The sequence below is a fragment of the Centroberyx gerrardi genome, chromosome 22 (genome assembly GCF_048128805.1).
Source record: "Centroberyx gerrardi isolate f3 chromosome 22, fCenGer3.hap1.cur.20231027, whole genome shotgun sequence".
NCBI lineage: Eukaryota > Metazoa > Chordata > Actinopteri > Beryciformes > Berycidae > Centroberyx > Centroberyx gerrardi.
Genome location: NC_136018.1, coordinates 9,938,535 through 9,959,265, shown reverse-complemented (window position 1 = coordinate 9,959,265; position 20,731 = coordinate 9,938,535).

Sequence of the window (20,731 nt, the reverse complement as noted above, 5' to 3'; positions counted from 1 at the left end):
TCAAGCAAACTTGGGAGATATTACGCTAATTCTTTATCATAAACATTATGTTGCAAATCTGAATTATTGTCTCTGCTGGAAAAATAATGTCGAGAATTGTGCAGAAACTTCTTTGAAGTGTATGTATCTTTGAAGTTTATGGATATTTAGACTGCATTTAGAATATATTTTTCACACCCATCTTTCCATAACTTTTTCATTATAGTTTATCACATATCAGTGTGTTTTGACTTGAAGGATAATGTTCATCAAGTGTGTTACACAGAAATCCCTGTCATATAAAAGTGATGATGATTATCTTTTAAATAACATTTTACTTTTTACAGAAGTGTCAAAATGTGATGTCTCTGTCTTAGCACATTTGTAGCAGCTATAAGAGATTATCTTCTGGAAAAGGACATTCAATCTGGAAGCAGAAGTGAGAACGTAACAGTGTGTCTGTGCAGTATTACATTTTACATGGGATAAAATGGGGTTTAAGGCTCATTTTAAATTATAGTACATTATTGGTCCAATCCATATGAAGGGATTTGTATAATACATATAGCAGTGAAGCTGATGGATATTGGCACCATATCCTTACAGTATTGAACTGGTATTGAAAAAAGGATTAGAGGGTGTATGTCCAGGCAGGAAGGGTAGTAGTATTTTTTTTTTCTAAAGAGCTTTTTAATGCATTGACTGGTCCTGGATGAATTGTCCTGGCCTTACTCATCCTTCTGCAAAAAGGACGGGGAGTTGTTTATTCAAAGAACATTTGAATAACTTTATGATGAGGCAGCATATACTTCAAAATCTCAGTGTTAGCTTAAAATCTTGAAATTTAATCATTATGTTTCTTTTCAGGTTGGCAAGTGCAAAATGGTATTTTATTTTGTACTGTACAGACTTCTCAAGACACTTACATTTTTAATAATGAATATGCATCATTTGCAATTTCATCTGTCTCCAGGAATCAGGTTTGACCACACTCAGTATGATATAATATGAAGATATTACATTTTAGGAATATTTTAAAACAAAATGATTAACATTGAACCCCCAGCTAAATGTCAAGTTTATGCAAATTAGTCAATTCACAGCAGCGTCTGTCTCTTTCTGTTCTTTATTTTCTTTCATGTTTTTCAATTTAATGTCATCCCACTTATATCTACTTTACTTGTATGCAAGTAACAATCATTTTCCCTGTGTCCATATCTGTGTCCTGTGTCCGTATTCTGCTTGTTCCTGTCAGTCTGTCTTTACATATGTAGCTGTGAGCGTACTGTAGAGAGTTTATAGAGCCACTGGAGTCCAGCGCTGGCCTGACCTGTTCACATTTTCCCCAGCCTGTCTCTGCGCTCCCAACATCCCTCTAAGTAGCGCTTTACTCTCGGGGACCTTCTGGGGCTACGGGGGCCACTTTGATGGAGATAGATGTGCTGGTGCTCTACTGCCCTCCAATGGCAGCTGCCGAACACTCAGTGCCACTGCTCCAGCCTGCCTGCCGGTGCTGGGCAGTTAGCACGCGGCACTGAGAGGACGGACCGGAGACTAGGAGACTGACCAAAGCAGGGCCAAAGGAGAAAGGCCTCTACACAGGAAAACTGGTTCAAGCAGATGATGCCATGCAGGAGAGGCATGTAGTGAAAGGTTGTGAACAGGTGTAGAGTAGTGCGCTTTCATGATGGATGCGCAGGCCGGCCACCGCCTCCTCCTGCACGCACAACTGGCTATAGATCTGGTGTGGGAGGCAGTACAGTACATACAGTATGCCTAAATAAATAGATTTTTTACTCTATTACACTCATCTCAGTTGCACTTTCATTTCTGTGCATGCACATCCAGACACGCAAGTGGACGGACATGTGCAGCGCGGGCCCATGCAAATATACACACAAACACACACAAACACACACACACACACACACACACACGCACACACACACACACAAATACACAAGCAAGCATGCAAACACACAGAGCCGCATATAGTTCATAGAGATAAATGTAGACAGTGTGCTGAGGCCCAGATGGCTCAGTCACAATGGCAGTGCAGGGCAGCCTTTGATGGGTGTGAGTGATTGATTTCAGGCTTGACTGGCTCTGATAGAGTCACCTCAGGAGGTGCCTGGCAACCACAGGCCCACGCCAGAGCCTTTCGGCGAGGAACAAGATGGAGCTGAAATTCACTGGATGCCCAGCAGCTTCATTCGCGTCCCCATAGAAGTCCAATACACTCTGGGTACTTACAACCACTGGAATTGGATAGATTTTGTCATTGGCTTCAGCTTTCAATGGCAAAGCGGTTTACAGTAGAGTAATTGGTCATTCAATATGTCACAGCGTGTTACTCTCAACACAAAACATGTCTATTTTCAATGCATTTTTTTCTTCATTTTTGAACTTTATTCTCCTTTATTCTCTGTGAAGGCTAAATGTGACTTTGATGTAAAGGAAATTAATGATTAACGAGTAAATTAAGAGGTAAATCACATTTTGTGAGTTATCAAGTCCTCACAAAAATAATTTAAGTTTATTTTATATCCATATGGCTTTTCCTTTGTTACTTTATGGTCTGTTGAAATGCTGTAATTTGCACGGCATGAAGATATTGAGCGATAGCTGTAATGGAATATGACTGTCATCTTGGGGTGACATTTTCAGCACTGCCACTGTGCTGCGACTGACTCCACTGCGCTCACTGGGCAGGAGGGCACCATGTTCAGGAGGACATATTTGCCCCGGAGTCATCTCTGCAACGCACTACACTCTGACATGATTTGACAATCAATTAACCCTCTTTCACTAAACAAGACCTCTTGAGTCCAAATCCCTTGCTGCCGAACCTCAGTCAGTCCAGAGACGTCATTACCAAAGGTTAAACTCCACTGTCACCTCTGTAACATGTCAGGTTGAACAAGGGAGCCGTGACTTCACTGCAGCCGTTACAAATGTAAATGGTCTTTGGTAAAGCGTTTTCACTTTTCAGCTGACATATTAGTTCCTCAGCAGCCACGGTTGCTCAAGGGATTTGTCTTGACTTCATTAATTTGCTTTAATTTTGAAAACCTAGTCTAAAAATTATGCTGCTAATACAAATACGACCTAAGGAAATGTGACCCTAATATGATTATTCTTTTTTTCTGTATCCATGCACACGTTTTTCATGGAGTAGTTTTACCTGCTAGTAATTATCAATAACAAGAGTCAGAAAATGCAGGCATGAATGATGGGGACTGTGGCTTCCAGGGCAGCTAATGTTGAAGGTTGACTGAAGGCTAAGAAGAATGTGTGCTAAAAAATGAAAACGTTCCATGAAAGTGAAATATCAGTTTAAATTTGCAATTATGTTTGCATTTCTAATCACGCTGCATAATTGCCTTAACTAAATAAATCACACTATGCTTCACCATAGCAATAGCATTACTGTGGTAATAATTGCTACTGTGATGACATTGGCATCAGGCAGGTACATTTCACCTCATTTGAATAATTAACATCTTAAGAGCCACACAGTCTTTTTTTTTTTTTTTTTTTACTATCATCCATTGCTGCTTTTAATTGTGAGTTTATTAAGGAGGCGATTGATGAGGCCCATGCATAATTTACCAATTAGTTCTACACATTTATGAAGTGGTATCCTCAAATAACATATGTCACATTTATTTAAGATTAAAGTTTAATTGTTGCTTGTGACTGTTTGAGAAATTGATCCCCCGGATTGGTGCTGGAGGTATATAGATAGATATATCGTAATGCTGTGTATATTGGAATGGAAAAGAGCAAGGTAATGTACCACCCAGATTCACATATTTATGAAGATCAATTTGGAGCTGTTGAAAGAGGCAGCTTTATTGTTAATTAAGTCTGTCCTTATAACTTAGAGTTGCTGTAAGGCTTGTAAACAGAAAGCCAAACAGGACAGAAATTGGCATTTGGAAAAGGAGTAAGACCTTTTTTTTTTTTTATCTCACTGGTATGTGTATGTGTTGATATATATATCACTATAAACTAATACAGACTAAACATTTTATCACACAATAGAATTGTGCCATAGAAATGTGATGATCTGTATTATAAATCATACAGTTAATGTAAAACAGCACTTTGAAGAATCCCTGACATTTCAAAAGCAAACACTAACGTCCAAACCTTATTTTGGCTAAGAGCAACTGTCTTAACCTAGATATGTGAGAAAGAGACAGCGAGCGAGAGGGAGGGTATCATCTCGGCTCACGCAGCCCCGGCTCCAAACAGACATATATCTAACTGGAGACAGAGGGGCGGGCAGAGGGGTGAGAGAGAGGGCAGGGCAGCTCTGCCCGCCTGGGGAGTTTGGCATGTGCCCTCCCTGGGCCTCCCGCGGACCCGGGGTCAAAGTAAATAAAGGGGCGATGTGGACCGCCTCCAACAGCCCCCTCACCAACCCCTTTTCCGCCCTTCATCCCACAGCCCAGTAACAGGAATCGTTCTCTTTATCCAGTGACCACGCCCTCCTGTAGCCATCCGTACCTCCACTGCCACATGCCTCTCCTTCCACATTCTGCAGCTCCATGTCCAGACATGAGGCCAAGGCCTTGAAACAGTCTGATACTGAGACACAGCCGGGTATCTATATGGGTTTCTCCCTATGCAGAAATATTCACAAATGCATATCCAAACACTGTTAGAAAACACCTTAGAAAACACACACACACAGTTACAGTTGCACATTTATGCATACATTTATACAAAAATGCTTTATAACATACATGCACATACACACACAAACTCACTGGTAATGAAATCCAGAGCTATATTTCATTGGATCATGGGTGGGGAAAATCTAGAACTGATCCTGAATTAAAAGGAGTGGTGGACAAAAGAATTCACATTCCCCCACAGATTTGGAAGGTGGCAAAAAATTTTACGCGTAATAAAAAAACAATGGGTAGCGATGGGCCTTGCTGAGTCCAGAGCAGGAAACACATGATTTGCAGTGTGTGCAGGGTGCGGGACGGCCCAGCAAACTATATAATATCATATTAAATCTCTATTAGTCTGAGGTTGCTCCAGAGCTTACCACTCTCACAGATTGTTCCCCTAACAAGCTCAATATCCCACTAATAAAACACACCAAGCTTTTGTCCATAAGTGTTTTGCCACATTTTTTCCCCAAGCTGCCACGTTTACCAAACACACGTCACCATTACCCCTCTTCACTCAAATTCATTTCCACTCCTATCCATCTAATATCACTTAACCCTTAACTTTTCAACAACACAACAGTCACGTCAGAGAAAAGGACAGAGAAAAGTTAATGTCAGGGCCGTAGACACATGGAGACCGGCTCTTCTCCTCCTCCTCCTCCTCCTCCTTCTCCTCCTCTTCCATCCCTCCATCTCCCCATCCCTCCTGCTGGAGGAATTCCCAACCCTCTCTGCAGGTAGCCAGCCAGCCAAGACCAGCAGAACATGTGTTTTCCTCCCCTGGTCAGGTCAAAGTGAGGTCGTTCATTCATTCCCAGTGATATAGCGGCCAGGCTCACCCGCTGCATGCTTATCATGTGCTGCGCCCTCGCAACAGATGATGAATTCCACTCAGCCGATAGATAGAGAGAGAGAGAAAGAAAGAAAGAGAGAGAGAGAAGAGAAAGAGAAAGATGGAGAGACCCCCTCCGATGCCTCCAGACGCAGTTCGTCCCAGCCAGTTTGCAACTCAATCAGTGACATGTGCGATTTTAAGAGAGGGATTGCATGTTATGCCACTTTTTTTTAAGATGTTCAAGGGGATGGTTTTGAACTTTGACCGCAAAGTTATGAATTTTCTTTTAAGGCTCAGAAGAAGTTAAGGAAAATATTTTTTGGGACAATATACACAGGATATTCACATTTCAAAGCAAGTTTATGTTTTCAATAACATTGAGAAGTCTGGCTTTTAACCACGCTGTTTCCACAAGGTTGTTTTGGTCATTCTTTAGAACATGCCAGCATAATATTGACACAAGGAGTTAATAGACAGCCCAAACACAATAATGTTACAGTAACATTGCCAATCACATGTTAGATACTTCGATTAAACGTGAGTTATTAGCTCATTTGCATGTGAAGAAATCTTATGAGTGGTGCGATTCAATCAAAAGATGCTTTCCGCGCATCTTTTATATATCTGCTGGCAAATACAACAAACGGGATTTCAATAAACTTGCTCCAGGAGAATTAGAGGCTTGCAAATTGTAAGCTCCTCTTATTGATCAGACAGATTTTGCCGTACAAAGCAGCCTCCCAACATCCCCATGGCCTGTGATTATGCTAGAGGCAGCCACTCAGGGGGTGTGATAACCGCCAGCAGGACGATAGATGTTGGATGGCACTCTGTTTGTTGTGGATGGGCAAAGGGGAAGGATAGTTGTACGAGCCATGGGCTTAGGGCGCTACATTACCCTCTGAACATACTTTCCTTTCTCCGCTGGTCCAGAGAAAAAGTGACAGTTTGTGCACATTTCATTACAAGTAAACTAAAGCCATCCAAGTCTCCCTTCATCACTTCCCGCAATGGCATTCTGCACCGAGGCTGAATCGCGGGCACTTTAAGCTGAGATGGCTGTAAAACACAGAAAAAAAAAGACAAAAACAAATAAACAACAACAAAAACACTTTGGTATCGCGGGCTGTACTTAGTGTTTATCAGGTGCCGCGGTGGCCATGACACCGTGCTGAGTAAGATGCCCCACAGGAGGCATCCTCTTGGCCCCGTCACCAGCATGTGGGCACCGACGGGAGCTGAAAAGGCGAGACGAGAGATTAAGGAGGCAAGAAGCTTCGTCTGTGCGCCCTCCCCGCCTCAAACACAACAACCCCCCCGTACCCATCACCCCCCCAACCCCCGCACACACACACCCCACCCACACACACACACACACATGCTCCTGCTCCCATTTTTTCTTATTACCGTAAGCACGAAGGGAAAAGAGGACAAAGTAGTACTTACTAATGGACTAAAACTGTCCCCAACTCCCTATCCTTTCACTCCCAAAAAGCAAAACCACTCAGCAAATCTGTTCCCAGTCCCACTATTGAGCATTACATTCAGTCAGTGATACAGTGTCCTATAAGGAATGGATTTTGGGACATCTTGTGAGACTGGGTGAAATGTGAGTTAATGGGGAGGAGAGTCGGTGGTTGAGTGAAGAAGGCTGCCAGAGTAGGTTGTTAAAGAGCAGAACAGTGCCTTAGGGGTACTCAGTGTATCCGGACTCACACTGGGAAAAGTGTATTTATCAACTTAATAGCAGGTGTCTGATTGAACATGACTATGATTACAGTAAGTTGTTCCTTCTTTTGGCTCCTCTCCTCCCCCTCCTCCTCCTCCTCTTCCTCCTCATCACCATCCTCCCCCAACCCCTCTCCCTCCGTGTTCCACCTCTCCATCCTCTACCTCCTTCGCAAAGCAACAATAAAACAATCGGATGCGCAATTTCATCATCATCATCACCATCTGATTGAATTATGTTCTGTTAATCTTACTCATGACTTCACAATAGTATAAACACATTAAAGGGACAGGCCACCTACATTTCAAATTTACCTGGGAGAAAACAGAATTGGAGGCATTTTTTTAGTAGCTCAGCCTACATATGTGCAGCTTTGTGTTCTCAAATCTTGCTCATGCTTTGCTGTTGTCTTTGTCTATATTCCTGATAATAATAATAATAACAATATTGACTTGCTTCACAGTACAGGTCACAAAATCAATTAAATAGTTGAGGCGGGTGGACTGTCTACTGTCAGTGGAGAGTCCAGATGTGGAAAAAAGCTGGAACATCAGAAGCAGGAATGGCTAGGTTATATACAGTGAGAGCAGCATGGTCGGGTTATATACAGCGAGAGAGAAACAAGTGAACAAACAAGAAGAAGAATCCGACTTGCGGAAGACGGGGAGAGGGAACCATTTAGCTGATAAGGCAGGGAAGGCCCTTCAGGTGTCTCCTGCTCCACTGCTGTGTAAATGAGCTCCAATTAAACAGGCGGCCCCTGGCTCCGGGTCTCCCCACAGCCCTCCCCAGCCTCTCCAGCCTCCTCTGCCTCCTCATCCCCTAAGCCTCCCCCAGCCCCTCGCTGCTCGCCGTAAGGCCCACCCCACCCCATGGCTCCTGCAGCTGCTCGCTCACTCCTACTCTCTGTTTTTCACTCACACTGCGTGACCCACAGGCCTGCTTAACTTGTGTGTGTATGTGTGTGTGTGTGTGTGTGTGTGTATGCATGTGCTTGTCTATGCATGTGTGTGTGTGTGTGTGTTAGCCCCGCAGCATTTCAGCTTACTGTCAACTCAGTAGATAAGTGACAGCATGGTGGAAATGCTGCATCCCAGTGTCTGGTTGATTTGTGTATATTGCAGTAATTGCTCTGAAATTGGAAACTTCATCTCACAGTCAAAATTCAAACATAATTGGAAAAATGAAGTTCTACCCTATATTGATTTTAGCTATCAATTCTTGCTGCACCACGGCGCCCCTAGACCTTATAACCTCAGCCTGTAGCGTCATAGAGCTGTATGTTCACAAGTGTTGGAAGCGTTTGAGAACATTGAGGAAACACAACATTAACAGTTTGCAAACATTGTCTGATTCCTCAGAAGGCCTTTGCCATGCAGCAATGGGGGTCCAAGAGCAGCGGGTGATTTGGCCAATTAGATGAGGCGGTGATTTAGGTGGCCAGATTGGGAGAGCCACCATTGGCTGCTGGCCAGGACACTGGGGTTACCACCCTTGATCCTCGAGAAGCCATGCCACGGGTTCCTTAATGACCACAGCGAGGGGAGAGAGGGAGTAAACATTTGGTGACCAGTACTGCACTCATTTTGCAAAAATATTGCGCTTCTGCAGCCACAGTGTAGCCTACCAAAGTAGAATTTTAAAATGTGGCTTGATTTAGCTATTGTAAAAGATAACAAAAACCCCTGCAAAACTGTGTCATACACGTTTGAACAATCTGGCATATTTTATTGTAGCGATAAAAATTCACTCTCTCCAGTCTTTTAATTTTATAAGAAAGGTGCCATTGTTTACAATGGATGGGTCAGGGCTAGATGTCAGAATCCAGCTTGTGTGTAACGGATAGCTCACTACCTCCTATGAGGAAAGCACAATTACCTGTTCTTGTCGAGGCATACAGGTCCTGTCAGCAGCACCTCGTGCATAATACATACCTGACATTCTGCTAACGTTACCTGCCACATGTAACCAGTCACACTGTAAAAGGTGTTTGTCTGCTCCCCCGCCACTCCAAATGCTAGATATTAAAAATTAATGGCTGTGATTAAGATACTTTAAAACCCGCAAATGGTATATTTAAATATTAAGTCACATGTAATTAAGCAGGGAGAAATATTCATCCCCGTTGTTAGGGCAATTATAACAATTTCCATCAAGGGATTTCTCAGCTTGACTTTTGTTCTGAGCAATAGTGATTAACATTATTGTTAATTGAAGTCATTTTCAGAGACTTAGGGTATTTCTTATTCCCTGGCCTTAGAAAAAGGAAGTTGGACATTGCAAAGGAAGCAGGCCTGCTGTAGAATCTTAATGACAAGATTTTCTCCCCTCTGGTTCCTTCCTGTGAGCATATTTAATTGTGTGTCGGGGAGTTTTCCGTAGGTGGCTGAGGAGGTCACTTTTCCCTGTGGGGGTGGTGGGTCAGTGGACAGTCGGGGACGAGGACTCAGTGGGAAAAGACCACTCAGGTTAGCAGCCACTTCCTCGAGCCACTCAGGAAAAAAGTGGTCGATGGTGTGATGTCCACCTCTATGAGTGATAGCTGTTTTGTTATAACCCACCATGCCATGTTTTTTCCCCTCATGAAACAATCCCATTAAAACATACCAGTGATTAAGCTATGCGTTGGACACATTACCCCATGTGTGGGTAAAAGAACTGATTAAAATTACCACTAAATAGTTTAAATACAGTTTAATGGCTATAATAGCTTAATTTGAGAAGAAGCGATTTTTACATACGTACATCAACCCGCATAGTTCCTTCTCCAGGATATGAAGTGTGTCGTGCCTCATGTTGACATGAATATCACATTTCCACATTTCATGAGAACGTTGTGTCATTTTGCCCACTGGCTCATGTGGTATTCATAACTGCCAGTACGGAGATTAAGGTTTAATGGTGATGTGGCTGAGGAAATAGTGTAATTTAAAGCAAAAGTAACTAAAGCTGACATTGTCAGTCAAACTGTTGTTCTCTTTCGGGATCCTTATGGGCTTGAAGGCAGTCCATGCTGGGTTGGAAGTCCAAAGGAATTACCCATGATCTGTTCAGGGGACAACTCTTCCTCACTATGTTTGTTATTTACCAGAATTTACATTACACTATAATGAATCTGTTTGAAAATTATACAACACATCAACAAAAAATGCACAACAGCATTCCTGGCAAAGATATGTCTCGATATCAGCTAATTGCTCTTGTAAGCAGGCTCTCAAACGGTGGCCCCTCAGTTGGCATGCTCAAATCAAGACATAATTGTCTCCTAGCACTCACACTAGACAGTACAACTCCATTTCCAAATCTGTCTTAGTGTAAGTAATACGCCTGCATACTGTCATGAGTGACACGGGCCTCTTCTCTGCGGCGCCGTGACCCGTTTTAAAGATCAGCGCCAGCCCATGAGCATGGACCCAGCAGTTGTCCTCTCTCTGAATGTTATTACAGAGGGAAGCAAGGTCAGATTGCAGAGATGATGATACATGGGAAGCACTTTTGAAATAAGTAAGTTCTCTTTTTTTGTTGCTGCGTCGCATATTGACCTTGGCATTTCTGACAATAGCATCCATCACACACATGAAACCTTTCCAACAGGCAACACTGGTCTGCTGAGCGGCCAAGTGAATCAGATTAAGGAATAACACCAGTAGATGGATGCCTGACGTCAAAGCGGCAGAGGGATCAACCTCCCCGTTCCTCATGCGTTCCACTTCCTCTGCCCCCCCCCTGCACTGCCTGGCTGGCTTATGTTTCTCTGATTTTGACACAAATGATTAACGGCTGCGGGATTATTTGTGTTTTTGATCGATTCGGCAGCATTATGATGATAACTAATTCAGTGGAGCAGTGAGAGCATGTCGATTGAATCATCTGCCAGGCATATTAATGGAGAGTCTATCAGTTTGGCAAAAGCTCAAAGTGAAAGTTTTACGAGGATAATCTCCATTATGCTGACTGGTGTATATTTTAGTTACTTCTTCCATATTTTTTTGTAAATTCAGTTTATTTGTTCAACATTCTTTCTGTATATGACTGTTTATGGCACAATTAGAGTACCCCAAATTATTATGAGTTATTACAAATTACACTAATGTGAAAAGCCTGCATTCTAAAAATGTTAAACTTGGTATCTTTATGGGCTTTCCAGCTAATCGCTGCAGGACAGCCCTTACAGGTCTAATGTAATACCGCTTTCACTGCTGAACCCTTGTTTTCAAATGTCTTGTGTGCATGGTTCTAATTTACCTGAACCATTTCTGCTCAAAGTATTGGAAATTAAATATAAAACCTGACCTAGAAATTACTCATTTTGCAGGGATCCAATTGTAACTATTAATATACAGTATGATTCCCAGCTGATGGTTGTTTTGCTCTGGACTTGAAACCAGCACAATCTGATTAGTGATATATTTACCAGTTGAGCCATAGAGAATATCCTGCAGCACATACAGTATGTTCCTTATATGAGCAATGGTGGAGGTAGACTTAGTATCACAATGGCTTGATCACATTATGTTTTAATGAACAAATAAAACAACACATTTCCCCATGAGGCTTTGTGATAATTAGTTTGTTTCTGAGACAACGCTGTCACACACTGAATAAATGTAACCACTAAAAGATGGATGTAGGACATAAAAGGTTAGTTTTTAAAGATATACTATTTAGAACATTTTACCCTCAAGAACACTCACTGAGTTGTCTTTAGTAACAGAGTTCAACATCACCTAACCTAAGTAAGAATGCTTTTGTGAGCCAGTTTTTACTGAGTATGCAATGAGAACAACATTCACTCATTACAGCTTAATGCTAGAGTTTCAGTGAGAAATATAGACTACAACACCGCCAAAGCTTTGTACAGGGTGCCAGCATGGAAAAAGACATTAACACTGTGCGTGTGTGTGTGTGTGTGTGTGTGTGTGTGTGTGTGTGTAGGGGTGTGTGTGTGTGTGTGTGTGTTTCAGAGAAGGGCTGCACTGAAGTACTCAGCTGGGAGCATCCAGTCAGTGACCCCTGTCTTTCCAACTGTGTGGAGAGAACTCTTCAGTGTGTGTGCGTGTGTGTGTGTGTGTGTGTGTGTGTGTGTGTGTGTGTGTGTGTGAGAGAGAGAGAAAGAGGGAGAGAGTGAGAAAGAAGTACAACACAAAGAACAGAAGAGCATTGTGCTGTGCTGAGCTTCCTCTCGCTCTGCCTCAGGTCCACTCCAAGCACGTTGGCCACATGCTCCGGCTCACGTAGCCCGGCCTGAGGAGAAATCCTGAACCGCTCTGGCCTTTGCACTTTGCACCGACACAGACACACACAGGGCAAGGTTGTAGCCTCGCTGTATCTGTCTGGCCGGTCCAGGTTCAACACACTCCCCGAGCCATGGGGAAGCAGCGTATTTACTGTAAGCATGGGGTTGCTTGTGATTTAACACTCGTTACTGGCATGCTATCCCAGCAAGTCCAGTTCCTCAGTGTGTTTTCAGTGCAGACATATGGAAATTTAAATTGTCTAAAATTTGAAATTGAGAATAAATAAAATTGAATCTTAGGCACTTTTTCTAAAATTCATAACTTAATAAATTCTAGCAAAATGTGTAAAAAAAATGAACACCTTAAAAAATGTAATACATTATACTCTTTTCAGTTTGTAGTAATTCAGTAAAAACTATTTATTTCAAATTGTACTGCATTTGCAGATTTCAAAAAAGATGCACTAGTGTAGAAAATGCAACACAATTGTGTAGAAAAGATCTCAGAACTCAGAAATGTTTTTCTTTCAAAATAAAATGACTTTAGAATTGTTTTTACTGCTGACAAAATAATTAGACTGATTGCAAATAAAGGATGGACATATTGGAATTGGACTACATTGAGACTATGCATGCAAAGTTATAGGAAAGAAAGAAAGAAAGAAAGAAAGAAAGAAAGAAAGAAAAGCCATTAATTCTTTGGTGCACAGTGAAATAAATATGTATTTTGCTAAAAGCTTTTCATCCACTAGATATTCATAATTCTAGACATGGCCCATCATTTAAATATACCAGACACTCTATAATTTCATACTTAGCGCTAGTTCATGTTCAAAAATCATGTAACCAATCATTTTCATTTTCAAGTTAATACTTAAAGGGTAAATAACATTTGAAATACAATACAGTTTCTGTACTTGCAAAGAATTGTGAAATAAACCTAAAAATAAAAATGCTATTTATATAACCATTTTATCTTTCATACTTCCATACTGCCATTATTCCCATAATCATTCTATTCCTTTGCAAAGCCCCATTTTGAAAAAAAATAAAAATAAAATATTTCCTCTGTTTTTCCTTTTATCAGTCTCAGCATGATGGTGTTTTCCACAATCAAGTTTTACGGTGTGCCAGCAGGACACCATGTCCACAGGGACCCGCTGGAGAAAGAGGTGAGTCCCAGGTGCTGCGAACCCTCTCATGCTATTACCACCACACTGTCATGGCTTACTGTCCCATTTTACCTTGCATACACCCTCCCCCAACCGCAAGACAACAGGATGGCACTACAACAGCTGCATGCTATGCAAGCTTTTGTCCATTTACAACATATTTCATAGTCTTCGTGGATTTTTTTCCTTATCTCTGTGAAATGGAGACCGCCCCGAAACACGAAACATGGAGGACTCATTTTGTGTAGCCAACTTGCGAGCACAGAGGCGCAAAACTAAAATGGAGAGGGAGATTTCATTTTTTTTTTTTTTTTTTTTTTTTTTTTTAGGGAGAAGAAGGCGGTAGCGTAGGGGTGGTTGCAATGCAAAGAAGAATATTTCCCTCAAACATGGACTTGGAGCACCCTCTACCCATCAGAAGGCAAAATGCAGGCCGGGGCCAGTGCTGCCCCGAGTCCGCCCATTACTACGTCCGTAATCGTCTGGGAGCCAGGCCTCGCTCCCGCTCTCCAGAATTTTAACAGAAACCATGAGAGGGAGGCTTCTTTAAAGGCTTCATCAACTGTGACCAACCGCCGTCAGCAGTAACCCATGTTATACAGGCCGCAGTTATGACACCCTCAAAGGGCTGCCCCTGAGGAGGCAGGCGACAGGGAGGGGGTACAAGGGGAACAGGGCCTCAGAAGTTTCCCACCTTCCCTTGAACCACAGCCGCACACCCTCGGCAGGAGGTGGACAGGGCCGGCTTTGAAAAATAACACCTTTGTGATCCCCAGTGTTTGGGGATGGATCGTGGTCTGCAGATGGCTCCGCGTACTCTCTCTGTGGACGGAGGGGAAGGACAGAGAGAGAGAGAGGGAGGGAGGGAGAGAGAGAGAGAGAGAGAGAGAGAGAGAGAGAGAGAGAGAGAGAGAGAGAGAGAGAGAGAGACCAAGCCAAGCTCTCTCACCACCATTTTATACCTGTGAAATAGGTTTCTCAGAGCTCTGTGAGGGTTGTAGTGTTGAACATTCAATTCATAATTTTTTACAATATTATCTTGATATAAAAAAAAGTAGGCTTTGCCAATAAATTAAGTCATTATATCATTATTTTATTCTGACAATGCAGATTGAGACTGAAAAATGGTACAAGTTATTGTCGAAGCATACAAAGAAAAAAGTCACCGTCCTCAATCATACTGACAAAAAAACACAAATACACTATTGAAATACATACATACATACTGAACAGCGAGTCAGTTTTACAATAGTACCGATTCTGACAAAGACATAATGAATACGGGCTACAATTAAGTTATATCAAAAGGCGCCATCATTCTGAAAGTTCACACGTGTCCTGCATGTGGCTAGCTAATGGGCGTGAGTGGAAAACCAAGAAGCAGACATAGGAATTGGGAGCCAACAGAGTTTGTACAGGGGGGAATAAATTATTATGGGCCCAGCAATGGTGACAGCGTTTTTCCCTCTGTCTGGGGGAGGAAAACAGTGTGTTGAACTTCTAACCCCGGATTCTGAAATCATTTTTAGCTGCAGTTGACAGTCAGTAACCGGCACTTGACAGCGAGCTCCCGAAGGCTGGTGACACTTTCCTGTGGCTCAGCAGGGCCCTCCAATGATCCAGCCCTCTGTAAAGGTGATCGGCTGTTGTGCTGTTTTTCTTTCCCTCCTCTTGGCAGCCACTATGGAATAGAGGGATTTTGATCCTTTTTCCACCTCATTTACATCTTTCCCTTTTTCTCTGTTCTTGTTGGGATCATATAAAGATCAAATTACTTCAAAGGCAAATACGGCAGTGGTGACACCGCCCTTTTAGTGACTGGTTACGGGTAGATAATAAGTATCAGTATCACAAAAATGATGGAAAATTGCAGTAAAACAGCCAGACATGTTCTGGAAATATTACCAAGAGTCCTATTATAAACTAAGAATTTCACAAGGACCTTGTCTTAGAATGTTTTACACCTGTAAACAAATTTTACGAGACGAGCGCGTTACAGTATTCGTAACAACTCAGTTCTTACAAAGTCAGCGTGAGTGCCAGTCTGGGAGCTCAGTGCAGAAGACGGAGCCTCGTGAAGGCTTGTGTTGCCTCCAAACAGCTGTGGTGCCTCTTTTGTGTTATTTGGAGGGCCTGTTGCCCCTGCTCTATTCAGGGCTTTCACACCAGTCTCACTCACTTCTCACTCCCTGGGTTCCTCCTCACAGGTCATAAATTAAGCGGAGGGAGGGGAGGCTGAGATCAGAGTAAAAAGATCAGTCAGGACCTTATTTCAGTTCATTTTAACACATATTCTATAATAAAATAGTGCGGAAGGAGTCAAAGTTTCATAAGCAACGGTAACGGAAACAAACCTGCTGCTTGGAGGGCAATTCTCTGATGTAAAGACAAGTCAGAGGATTTGTGAGTTAAGATGGAGCATTTTGGGTTTATCCACTTGGGGCCACACTGCTGTTGACACTATATGTTATTTTAATGAGTGTTGCGGCATAGTGGTTAATGTGGCCACAGCTCGGGCCTCAGAGGTGCTGTGAGGCTGTGTGTGTGTATTTGTGTGTATGTGTGTGTCTGTGTATGAGAGAGACAGAGAGAGAGAAAGAGGGAGCTGGTGGGGGATGGGGGGGTCACAATATGGTTATGGTGACAGGCACTGGGATAACTCATACCGCCTCCCTTGTCAAAACAAAGACTACTTGAGGTGAACGAGGCCAGCAACGTACTTTGTGGCAATTGGAGAAAGCCTTGCTGCCACAGACTGAATAGCCATTGTAATACTAACATTCTTATGTCCAGAAGTGGTGATTTTTTTTCTTCATTCGCTCAGCTGGAATGAATTCTCACCCAGATTTCACTATTTGGATGTCTAAAAAAAATCCATTGTGATGGACATACGGCATTCAATAGGGTCTCCATACTAAACCCAGCAGTGCACACTGTGACAATGACTTAATGACATGAATAGGGGAAATATTGCACAGTCCAGTGGCTTGTATTGCTCGCTATTATCCCTTTGTGATACAGAAAGATCAAAATTATGAAATATCATGCGACACATGTGGGATCTATTCAGTGGTATCACAAAACTCTCATTGAGAAACGGTTAAATGGCTTTGCGTGAGGCTGTGTACAGAACCATATGGACGCTTCCACATCTCCTCATTTCATACATGTTTCTTTTGACATCAATAATGCCTCGGTATCCAGTGGCGTTTGGAACGCATCCAAAACAATTATAAAGTTGCCGTGGAAACTGAGGTCCTGTGCCAGGGTGAGGCATACTGTCTCCGCTCAGATAACCACATGGAAAGTCACAGCAAACAAAGCACATGACAGGGGTGCAGAAATAGGAGAAATAAAAAGAGGGAGGGAGGGAGGTAAGAGATGGGCAGAGGTGAAGAGACAGAGACAGAATAACAAAACCAGTGAGTGTGGCAAATTTGGAAATCCACAGAGGAAGAACATACACAATAGATTTGCAATTTTTTTATAAATGTAAATGTATGTGTGAGAGTTAGAGACCTATTATTATACTGTTTTGAGGAATTCAGATGTAACCATAAGAAAAGAAAACCCAGTGAAATGGTCATTTGTGACGACCATTATTCAGATTTCAGGTTATTGTAAGGGTTAGGCTGAGTATCAGTGTTACGCTAAGGTTCGGGTAAGGGTTAAGGATAGGCATATAATGGTGTGTGTGTGCGTGTGCAGCCATGCAATTGTATTTATATCCGTGTGTGTCTGTGTGCGAATGAACATTATCATAGCAAGGTACCACACAGCCCCTCAGCGAGATGTGCAATTTTGTGTGTGGAACATTGGGACTGGAGTAATGTATTGTAACCTTATGCTAACCTAATGAACAGGAGGATGAAAGCGGTGTAATGGAGGCATTTTTACATTCATCTTTAGGCTCCTCATTATGCGCTGGATATGACAACCTCGTTAGGAGTGCACGAAAGATTACCCATGCGGGTAAAGAGCACCACCTTCACGCAAAAACACAAACACACAGAAAAATAGTAAAACAGGTAGGAATGTAGAGAGTAGGGACTGTACAATTGGTGCACACACACACAGAAACACAGACACACACACACACACAAACCCCTGGTGGGAGGAACTGGGCTCATGGAGTCAGAGAGACAATCTGACGGGCTTTCAAAGACCCCTGGCTGTCCGGTCTGTTTATTCAGATGGGGCTGGAGAACGCCACCATTTCAAAGTCATTGCATCACTTTGTTTTGATCTCACTGATGAAGAACATAAGTTTCACTGCTCTGGTTGGGCAGTTGGGACCATAAGGTGGAGCCTTGATTCTGCCAACATCTCTGCTCCATTTCAGATGTGAAGGAATGGTTAAAGCATGATTGACTTTATACTCCACTTAAAAATGTAAATAGTTATTGTAGAGAAATTGAAGTGATATACTTTAGCATTTCTGTTTGTTTTTCCCAGCAGAAAATATACTACACTGTATTGGCTTGCAACATCCAAAGAATGTATTCATCTAAAGATATTTTATTACTATTTGTATGTGTATTTTGTGTATTCTTTGGACATATTACTGAATGCAGTATTTTCTAGGCTATGTCAGGTCACTATAAACAATGGCTGTAACATGAATCAATTAAAACATGTTTTTGGTTGTCTGTGCCTGAAGTGTCAGCAGATCTGTGTGAGAGTCATCATTTGTTCTCATTAGTGTTTCTTGGAGAAATCAGTAGTGCTTGAGGAAATCAGGTAATTTGTATTCGCAAATAAGGATACTCGACCCAACAACGTCATGTCATTTGTAACAGAGTAGCAAGTGTGTGTGTGTGTGTGTCTGTGTATGTATACAGTATATATGTGTGTGTGTGTGTGTGTGTATGTATATGTGTGTGTATTTGGGTGTGCATGTTTGCGTGTATTTAAAAGATTATGAGCATCACTGTTGAAGAATCCATTTGTGACTATTTTGTTTCACAATGAAAAAGCAATTTCTGCATTACTCTTAGTAATGGCCAAGCAACCTAGCATCATTAGCTCAACACTGCTCTCCAGTGGCTAAAACATATAATAACACACACATAAGGCTCAAGTGTACAGTACAGCATCACTTCATTTTTCTTTCAGGTGTAGTTATGTTAGATTATGTTACTTTTGCTAAGATTTCCTACTGCATGTCTTATTTCAACTACTACCAAAGTCTTACAAACATAATTTGTGCTGCAGTGAACCATATGACTGGACCAACTGGATTGACTTAAATTTATTCATTACACTAGTAATAGACATAACTATTCTACCAGGCATGTGGAGATGGAACGTTTCACAGTGCCTATGCCTAAATCTAATGCAATGAAAAAAACAGTTATGTACAGAGCTATGTCAATATGGAACTCCTTACCTTCCACAAGGGAAGAATGCACTTTAAAAAACAGCTTAAACTCCATCTTAATTCTCAATAGATTATAAAGAATCTTGTATATTGGTCATTGTGTATAGATTATATTATATTGATTAGTATTGTGCTATGTTATATTGATTAGTATTGTGCTGTATCATTATATTATTATTGTGTACTGTGCTAGAGGCCCTATCTCCTGTGGTGTCATTCACAAGCTAGCCTCTCGTCTGTCTAATCAGAGATAGCGCTCTTTCTTTTCTTTTCCATACTACTTCTGTTTGTGTGTTTTTCTCCTTTTTGTGATTTTAAATTTGTCCATTGTTATTTTCTTTTTCGTTTTTATCTTTATTTCTTGTATTTGTATGCATTTTTTTGTTCTATGTGGACCCCAGGAAGAGTAGCTGTTGCCTAGTGTAACAGCTAATGGGGATCCTAATAAACTAACTAACTAACTTTGAAAACTTTGCAATTGCAACACACACATGAACACAGATACAGAAGTGGATGAGAGCAAGTATCATTGGGGTTGTCAAGAGGGCATCTCTCATCATAGCTGTATGTTGAATTAGGCCCACAACACCTGCAGAAGGCTCAGCAGTAACTTCTGGCATCTCAACACTGATACTTAAACTACACTCACCTACACCAACCTGTATCTACATGTAGACTTACATGTAGACTTACATGTAGTTCCCACAGTCACACCCCAGGGTTTGTAACCTTGCTATTGGTCTCAGCAATTAGACTAAATGAATATCTGACCCTTCTGGCTTGAAACAGCCCATTCAGCATTTCAGAAGTTGAATTGTATCAGCAAACAGTAAGCATATATATAAGTTTTTATTCTGTTCTTTTATTCTGTACTTCAGCACCAGCATCAACAAAATAACCTCAAACAGTGTCATCAAAATCTTCTTCTTCTTTCAGTTGTCTAACCATTTCTTATTGTCTCCACTTATTATGTTACTAATGGAGGCTTTCCAGCTGGGTCACAAATCTCCTGGCATGCCACAACTGGCGCCATCATGGAAGGCTATTGAAAAATTGTTTGTGCACACTAATGTCTAACAACCAGGCTAGAAAAAAAGAGATATCTGAAAAAGATAGCTGTGGTGCATCTAACTTAATTCAGTAAAAGTGAATGGTCTGATGATGGAGGTTTGTTTTTAAAATTTAGGTTACTATGACGCAGTAAACCATCTTGTCATCAGGCCTCACTCCATAAAGGAGAATTCCAGTTATTTTCAACCTGGGCCTTATTTTTCTAGTTTTTGCCATCTTTTGCCAACTCTCAGCTGCAGGAAGTGCTGCTCTCCAATACACACTGACTGAGCCAATGCAAACTCCAACAGTCGAGCCCAAAATGTGAGTAAAACATGTCCTTTCAATCTGCAATGGGACCTGCCAACATCTGATTTTCCGATTATCCAGTGCCTGAAACTCAAGTCTATTCCAGTATTATGTAACTGTGAGCTAGTTGGCAAGTAGGCTAGACCGTTAAAGTTCATGTCAGTTCTATTCTGTTCATGTCCTGTCACATTTACCATAAATAACCAACTGCCGACTGGGGAAAAAAGAGAGATTTTTTTTGCGGGCTCTGATATCTCCCACCTGGAATCACAAATTGCAGAAGTGTGTCAAGCAGTAAACATAGCAGGGAATTCACCCATGTCAGCAGTCAAGGTGATAAAAATTATCAA